Source organism: Nyctereutes procyonoides, unplaced genomic scaffold (assembly GCF_905146905.1).
Source record: "Nyctereutes procyonoides isolate TBG_1078 unplaced genomic scaffold, NYPRO_anot_genome, whole genome shotgun sequence".
Lineage (NCBI taxonomy): Eukaryota > Metazoa > Chordata > Mammalia > Carnivora > Canidae > Nyctereutes > Nyctereutes procyonoides.
Window position 1 is genome coordinate 20,332,222 of NW_026575042.1, and position 9,115 is coordinate 20,341,336.

General features: G+C 42.4%; 1 long non-coding RNA gene across 1 annotated transcript; it reads left to right on the forward strand.

Moving 5' to 3' along the window:
* The first annotated feature begins 706 nt into the window (after nt 1-706).
* LOC129507138 (uncharacterized) lies at nt 707-7,219 on the forward strand. Its single transcript, XR_008663932.1, has 3 exons — nt 707-804; nt 5,906-5,979; nt 6,879-7,219. It is a non-coding gene; the product is annotated as an uncharacterized LOC129507138 (long non-coding RNA).
* Nucleotides 7,220-9,115: the final 1,896 nt, after the last annotated feature.

A 9,115-nucleotide genomic window follows, 5' to 3' on the forward strand; every position in this document is an offset into this window, starting at 1 on the left:
CCCAGAAATTTAGATTTTCACAGGAAATATACTTTCTGAAAATTACAATTAATATTTAGAATTTATGTAAAATACTACCAGGTCAAAAAAAGATATCCCAAGCCACCAATTTTAACCTGTGACCTAGACCTCAGAAAACAAAAGGGGAGGCTATCCCACCAGGCAGCTTCCCTTTTTCTCACAGAAAACACACAAAAAAGACTGTTAACTCTCTCTGGGGCTAAGGGAAGTCAGACTTCCAAAACACAAAGGCCCAGCCAGCTACCTTCTCTCAGGGGAGGGTGGCGGGAGGGGGTGGGGGAAATACTTTTCATTCTTTCTGGAGGAGCCACGGAGAAACAAATCCTTTCTCAACCAATGTGGTTAATGGAGTACATTACAGTCTTGATCATTTGGATGGCTATTAGTTGCAGAGTCAGACACAAATAACTACATGTAATAATTACATGGTAGCATTCAGACAGGCCCAGAGCCCGAGCCTGCCAGACAAGGGGCACAGGGAGTACAAATGCCTGGAGGTGGGAATGCTGGCTGTGGAGGAGGCTCACAGGATGCAGCTGGATGGGAGGCTGGGGGCCAGACTGGGCGTGGAAGACCTCACCTAAGTGTTGGGCTAAGACACACTGGGATTTCATTCTTCAGGAATGAAGGGCCAGTTAAGACTTTCCATTAGGGGTGTGGCGTGAGGGAGGCTGCAGTTTTGAGAATCATTTTGCAGATCCACGCTTCTGTCAGGACGGATGAGGAGGGAAAAGAAGGGGATGGATGTGGGAAGACCTCTTGGGAGCTATGGAATCTGTCCAGGTATGAGCTAAGGGCCGATGCGGGTGTGGGTAGGGAGAAAGGAAGGGGCAGTCTGGGCACTGTGACAGAAGAAGAATTGGCAGGAAGTGAGGCACCAGGGAGGGGAAGCAATCAAGATCGCAATCTGGGCAGCTACGCTCTCCCTTCCTCTCCCAGGTCCCTCAGGAGGGGAAAGGGGAGACAGCAACGGTTTTAGAGGAAAAAGTTTATAAATTTCCATGCCCACATGAGCCAAAGCATATGGAATGGCACACTAGTCCTCCCCCTTCCAGACCGACCACATTCTAGAACTATGTAGTTCTGACATGCACACTTGTTCACATGGAAATATCTCTGACATTGGGGTACATCTAACAACTGATGGTATGCCAGAGTTTGACTGGTGTGTATGATGGGCTGAATTATATCCTGGCAAAATTCTGATGTTGAGGGACGCCCGGGTGGCTCAGTGGTTGAGCGCCTGCCTTCAGCCCAGGGCCTGATCCTGGAGCCCCAGGATCGAGTCCCACATCGGGCTCTGTGTGGAGCCTGCTTCTCTGTCTGCTTCTGTCTCTGCCTCTCTCTCTCTCTCTCTCTCTCTGTGTGTGTCTCTTGTGGATGGATAGAAAAAAATCTTAAAAAAAAATTTTTAAATTTAAATTCCGATGTTGAAATCCTAACCTCCAGAATGTCAGAGTGTGTCTGCGTTTGAAGACAGGGTCTTTAAAGGGGTGATGGAGTTAAAGGGGTCTTCAGGGGCAGCTGAGTGGCTCAGTGGTTGAGCATCTGCCTTTGGCTCAGGTCATGATCCCGGGGTCCTGGGATCGAGTCCCACATTGGGCTCCCCATAGGGAGCCTGCTTCCCCCTCTGCCTATGTCTCTGCCTCTCTCTGTGTGTCTCATGAGTAAATGGGTGAAATTTTAAATAAATAAATAAATAAATAAATAAATAAATAAAGTAAGTAAGTAAGTAAGTAAGTAAGTAAGTAAGTAAGTACGTCAGTCAGTCAGTCAGTCAGTCAGTCAGTCTTCATTGTGGGCCCTAATTCAGTATGACTGGTGTCCTTATAAGGGGAGGAGAGCAGGACATAGACAAGCACAGAGGGAAGAGCTTGTGAAGACACAGAGAGAAGATAGCCACCTACCAACCAAGGAGAGTATCCTCTAGACGAAACCAACCCAGCTCCCATCTTATTCTTGGACGTCTAGCTTCAGGACTGTGAGACAATAAGTCTCTGTGGTGTTAGCCACCCAGTCTGTTGGTACTTTGTCATGGCAGCCCTAGCAAACTAACACACTGGGGTTGTTTTCCTTCTTCATGGAATCTGACATGGTGGTGTGTCTTCACATTGATGCAATCTAAGCATCTTGGAGTCTGTGAATTAGTGTAGTATTTTATCATTTTCCCTTTTGTGATTTACTGTTCTTGTTCATATATACTTCACTCTGATTGAGGCAACTATATAATTTTCACCATCCAACCTGGGATGATTTTAAGAGGGAAGAGGGGAGGAGGTGCTATACATAATCCTGTAGGAACAATGAGGGTAAACTGTCACTGTCAGAGACAGATATTCATAACCCTCTGCTCTGGTTGTGAGAATGTCATGAGAAGCACATGGCCTTCATGTCAGAGGTGCCTCATCCTTAGAGTTCTCTCTGAGTGCTATGCCCAGGCCTCCATTCACCCAAATAACAACACAAATGATACACCAACAGAAACAGAGAAGCCAGGAGTTGTTAGGTGATACGTATAGCTCTGGACACATATAGAAGATTATATCTTATAATATCTTGGTGACACAACTGGACAAACTCCCCAAAGGCCCTGAAGCCTCAAGTACATCTTTCCCAAATAACTTGCTATGATGTGGGAAATTCCCACAGGGCTTCCTCTTTTGAGTTAATGCCTCAGAAAGTCTTATAAAAACACAAAAGCAAAAAATTACTTATGAAAAGCGACAACATATTTAACTATTAAAACTTACATGGGCTCACCAGATAGAACTGTTTACTGAGCATGACCATGTTTTTTTTTTTTAAGATTTTATTTATATATTTGAGAGGACACGAGAGAGAGAGCAAGAGAGGGAGTGAGTATGAGCGGAGTGAGGTACAGAGGGATAAACCGACTCCTCACTGAGCAAAGCCTGATGTGGGACTCAATCCCAGGACTCTGGGTCACAACCTGAGCTAAAGGCAGATACTTAACCCATTGAGCCACCCAGGGGCCGAGAACCATGTGTTTTACCTACATTGCCTCATTTAATTCTAGTAACAAACCCAATGGCATAAATATTACTATTCCATTTTTTCAGTTGGGAAAATTTGGACTCAGAGATTAAGGGACCTGACCAAGGCCACAGAGCTATTTGAATGTAGAGCTAGGATTCTCATGCAGGTTCACGAACTCCAAAGCTGATTCTCTTCTCCTCTGCTGTCTGACGCTCCTTTTACTTCAACTAGTTTTTGTACATTTAACCAGCTTGCAAATATTTTATGTAGTTATCTGATTTTGTACTTCATGATAAATAAGGGATGGGAGATAAAGTAGAAAACCAAATGGGATGCACTGAAAATGAAAGATGAAGAAACACATTTCCTGGTTTGCCTGATGCTGGCTCTATATTTCTAGGGCTATATTTTCTAGAACCTAGTTCTAATATTATTATTTGGTACTGAATTGGTGAAGACAAGTAGTTCTCATATTTTCCTTTCCTTTCAGAAGGCAATTATCTTATATTAATGGTTTAAATGTTATTAGGGTTGCAAGAGGCCCAGAAAAAGACATGTATAGTATTAATCAGTCACTTTAATACAGCTTCAGTTTATAAAACTAGACAGGATTACTTATTTTTTTTCTTATGCCCATGTTCTAGTGAAGCAATGTTTTTACTCTTTTTTTTTTTTAAGATTTTATTTATTTACTCATGAGAGAGAGAGACAGAGAGAGATAGAGACACAGGCAGAGGGAGAAGCAGGCTCCATGCAGCCCGACACAGGACTCATCCAGAGACCCCAGGATCATGCTCTGGGCTGAAGGAAGGTACTAAGCCACTGAGCCACCCAGGTGTTCCTGTTTTTATTCTGTTTAAGCAATAATAATAATAATAATAATAACTCTAACACATTTTCAGAGTTACAGACACTGATAATAAAATGCTAGTGTCGAAATCAAAATAGATATCTGGTTGTGCAAAATATGGATTTTTCTACAGCAAGGTAAATATTTCATCATCCTGCATATTCAGTCTGGAGAGAAACTGCCAAATGCCCCTTGTATCATATACATTATATAGTTCTGCACTGCCTAACTTACTTAGGTTTAAGAATCCTTCAACTTGTGTCCTCTGAAGAATTCTACATTTAGTGTCCTTTCTCTTACTCACTGAGTTTTGCTTTTAAGAAAATACTTGTGGGGTGCCTGACTGGCTCAAATGGTAGAGCATGTGACTCTTGGTCTTGGGGTCATGAGATCAAGTACCACGATGGGAATAGAATTTACTTAAAAAAATTTTAATGAAAAAGCAGTCCTATTTTGCTCATTCTCCAGTGACTATATTGAAAGAGACAAGCTCAAGATTTCAGTGGAGACAATAGAGGCATTCTGTATATTAATAATAGTTACAAATAAAGATAAATTATGCTGCTTTTTTTAGAGGGGTGGGAGGGAAAGAGAGAGAGAGAGAGAGAGAGAGAGAGAGAGAGAGAATCTTAACCAGGCTCCATTCCCAGTGAGGAGCCTGACAAGGGACTCAGTCTCATAACCTTAAGATCATGATCTGAGCCAAAATCAAGAGTCAGATGCTTAACTGACTGAGCCACCCAGATGCCCCAAATTATGCCACTTTTTAGTTGTCTTCTCCTCCAGGAATGTAGTTTGAGTCCAGGGCTCTAGTGCTTGATGGAAACATAGGCAATTCCTCATCCATTTTCAGACCCTTGGCATTGCAATGTAAAACTGATGGTAGGATGGACACTTCATAGATACTCAGCAATGCTCCTGAACAGGAAGGGAGGGAGGGAAGAGGGGAGGGAAAGAAAGGGGAAGGAAGGAAGGAAAGAAGGAAGGAAGGGAAGAAGGAAGGAAAGCGTCTAATTTTTATTTCTAATGGCTAATAAATCCTAGGGAAGTAAAACCCAAACCAGATTTGCTTGAAAGTCCAGGCAACTTTGAGTCACAGAGGGCTTGATTATAACTCATGTAGCCCTGGAGTCCCAGTCCTACTTCTCCTAATTTCTTCCTTCCTGTGGGGGCACATCATTGCTCATTAGCACCTTCACCAGATGGTAGGCTGTGAGAAGTGAAACTCAATTCAGTAATTTATTTCTTGGTATTTCAGCAGCTCTTGAATCTCCCAGGGAGGGAGAAGTCTAAAATTAATGACCAGAATTAGTTATTTGGATTATCTTAGGGTTCCACGTATACTTTTTTTTTTATTGGCTAGGTGGATTATTGAGAGTTGGATCTTATGAAGAGAGTTTTCCTATTTAAAATGACTCGAGAGAAGTGGGACCTGGTCAAGATAAGAGAAGGCTGGCACCAGCAGTAGAAATAGCAGAAAACAAGAACTGATGTTGGTGCACAGGGAAGGCAATCACCAACAAAACAAAAGGCCACTTATGGAATGGAAGAAGGTACTTACAAGTGATATATCCAATAAGAGGTTAATATCCAAAATATATACAGAACTCATATAACACAATAACAAAGAAACAACCAGATTAAAAAATGGGGAGAAGATCTGAATATTTTTCCAAAGAAGACATTGATGACTGACAGACATATGAAAGAGTACTACATGTCACTGATCATAGGAAATGCAAATCAAAACCACAATGAGATATCATTTTATACCAGTCAGAATGGCTATTACCACCTCCATCCCACAAAAGACTAGAAATAACAAGTGTTTGCAAGAATGTAGAGAAAACAGAACCCTCATGCACCGTGAGTGGGAATGTGCACTGACACAGCCACTATGGAATACAGTATGGAAGTCTCTCAAAAAATTAAACATAGAATTGCCATACAATATACCAATTCCACTTCTGGGTATTTAGCTGAAGAAAAAGGAAAGGTTAATTCTAAAAGATAAATGTACCCCTATGTTTATTACAGCATTGTTTACAATAGCCAAGATATGGAAAATAACCTAAGTGTCCATGGACAGATGAATGGATAAAGAAGATGTGGTATGTATATATAATGGTATATTACTCAGTCATGAAAAACAATGGAATCTTGCCATTTGCAACAGTAAGGACAGACCTAGAGGGTTTTATGCTAAGTGAAATGAGAAAGACAAATACCATATGATTTTACTCATCTGTGAGATCTAAATAAATAAATAAATTTTAAAAAAATGAACCAACAAAATAAAATAGAAACAGACCTTTAGATACTGAGAACAAACTGGTAGTTACCAGAGGGGAGCGGGGGGGGGGGGGACACCAGAGAAACAAGTAAAGTGGATTATGAGGTACAAAGTTCCAGTTATAAAATAAATAGGTCACAGGGATGTAATGTACAGTATAGGCAATACAGTCAATCATATTGTAGTAACTTTGTCTAGTGACAGGTGATAACTAGATGTTTCATAGTAATCATTTTGTAATATATAAAAATATCAAATCACTATGTTGTACACCTGAAACTAATCTAATATTGTATGTTAATTATAATTCAGAAAAAAACCCAAAAGAATTGATGTTGGGTCCTCCCCATCAACTTCTACTGCCAGGACTTGGGTCAATTTGACAATTTATGGAGGTGGGTAGCAAGGGCCCCAAAACCAACGGAGACCTTGCATTTTAAAGCTTTCTTTCCTCTCCGAAGAAAAGCTATCTGAAAAGAAAATATATCTGTTGAATAGTAGATTTTAGTGAAACTATAGTATTAATTCTGGGATTCAGTTTCCCATTTTTGTAAAAAGATGAGCTTGGCCTCTTTAACTTTGATATCTTGTTAGGGTATAGGTGTGTATGCATCATTTTTATTACCTTTGTAGGGGCAGTGTGTGGGGGGGTAATGTGTTCAAAGATGGGACAAATTAAACCTTTCTTCTCTTGTCACTTTCAATCTGTTGCCACAGGAAACTTGAAGAAAAAAGAGACTAGGAATCTAATCTAAAAAGGCAAATGTCTCCATTCATCTGTTTTCTACCTCCTGTTATCCCTGTGTACAGTCACATCCACACAGCGTGCTCCAGGTTAGGAGAACCAACCTCCTCTTTGGTCTTCCACATAGTCAATTACCAATGGTCTTTGGAATTCAGTTCTTGGCATCGGACCACCTTGCCTTTACCCTAATGGTTGATGTTCACTCTAATCACTGGAGAGTAGGCTCCTGGCTTCTGGAGAAGGAAGCATTTGGCTTCTCAGAGGGCAAGGGTTCCACCAGTTAGGGAAGAATGGTGAAGATATGGGTAGTGGGGAGAAGGGGGCAGGAGACTGTTGACAGGGGACCTGTGCTTGGAGGGCTAGGCTGCTTTTCCCTTCTCCCCAGGACAAATTGTGGATAGAAATTTCATCCCATTACTCTGATAGAAAATAAACACAATTTTTAAAAAAGGGATTTTATTTATTTATTTGACAGAGAGAAAGGGCACATGCACAAGCAACGGAAAGGGCAGGCAGAGGAAGAGGGAGAAGCAGGCTCCCCACAGAGCAGGGAGTCTGTTGGGGGACTGGATGCAGGACTTGATGTAGGACTCAATCCCAGGACCCTGGGATCACTACCCAAGCTGAAGGCAGATGCTTAACCGACTGAGCCACTCAGGCACCCAATAAACACAATTTTAAAGACTACTCACGGGACGCCTAGGTGGCTCAGCGGTTGAGTGCCTGCCTTCGGCCCAGGGCGTGATCCTGGAGCCCTGGGATCGAGTTCCACATCAGGCTCCTTGCATGGAGCCTGCTTCTCCCTCTGCCTGTGTCTTTGCCTCTCTCTCTGCATCTCTCATGAACAAATAAATAAAATCTTAAAAATAAATAAATAAATAAAAATAAAAACAACTCACTAGGGTTGCCTGGGTGGCTCAGTGGGTTAAGCATCTGCCTTCAGCTCAGGTCATGATCTTAGGGTCCAGGGGTTGAGCCCTGCATTGGGCTTCCTGCTCAGCAGGGAGTCTGCTCCTCCCTTTCCCTCTGTCTCTGCCCCCAGAGGCTTGCTCTCTTATGCTTGCTCACTTTCCCTCTCTCTCTCTCTCTCTCTCTAAAATAAGTACATAAAACCTAAGAAAAAAAAAACTTACTAATTTTTAAGTTTTCATTCTTTCTAGAGTGGCAGAAACTTAATTTTTATTTATTTATTATTTTTTTTTGCAGAAACTTAATTTAAATCAAGTGTTTACTCTCTTCTCAGGACTCATGTATTGTCAAGGCATTGGAGGGGATCATTGAGTTCTTGGTCATCTCTTACTCAGGTCCCCCCGAGACACCAAATTGCCCCATTGGGTCTTGTGCTGGTGCAGAGGCCTCATTCTGCTGTTTCTGTGACTTCCTATGGAGTGGAAATCCCACGGAGCTGGCTCCACCTGGACATACCGTAGAGCCTTTTCCTCTGTGGGGTCTTGCTACCATTGCAGGGCTTGAGTGGAAGCAGAACCCCCAGCCCTCAGGTTTTACAAACCTCTTTTAGGTTTTGCTGCCTAGGGTTCTGCTAAGAAGCAGAACATAAGCCTTCTCTCTCCAGACTCACCCCTGTCTTTCCTCTCTAGCCCCGAGGAAATCTTCCCTCAAACAGCAAGTCTCTCTAACATTTTGCTTCTACAAACATTTGGTTGGCTTCTGGCCTCCTGGAGTTTAAGCAGTGAAGATACCTTTGTTTCTGCTCTGCCCGGGCACATCCATCCCCTGGGACAATGAGTTCATAGCTGCTTAACAGGCCTGACTTGGTGGTAAGGGGTGTGATGGGCAGAAAACAAGAATAAGATGAGGAGTGGGGGTTGTGGGGTTGTGGTAAAGATCGCTATCCCAGAAATATTGATCCCATCTGAGAGCACTGAAATTCATTTCTCCAAGGCAGGGCACCTGGGAAAGAGGGACCATGTATCTTTATCTTTGTATGTATCCTTAGAGAATTCTGGGACAAAGTAAACCAGACCCACTAGAGTCTGGTGCTTTTTTTTTTTTTTTTTTTTTTTTAGGATTTTATTTATTTATTCATGAGAGACACAGAGAGAGGCAGACACATAGGCAGAGGGAGAAGCAGGTTCCCTATGGGGAGCCTGATGTGGGACTTGATCCCAGCACCCTGCGATCACCACCTGAGCCAAAGGCAGATGCTCAACCACTGAGACACCCAGGTATTCTGAGTCTGATTCTTTAT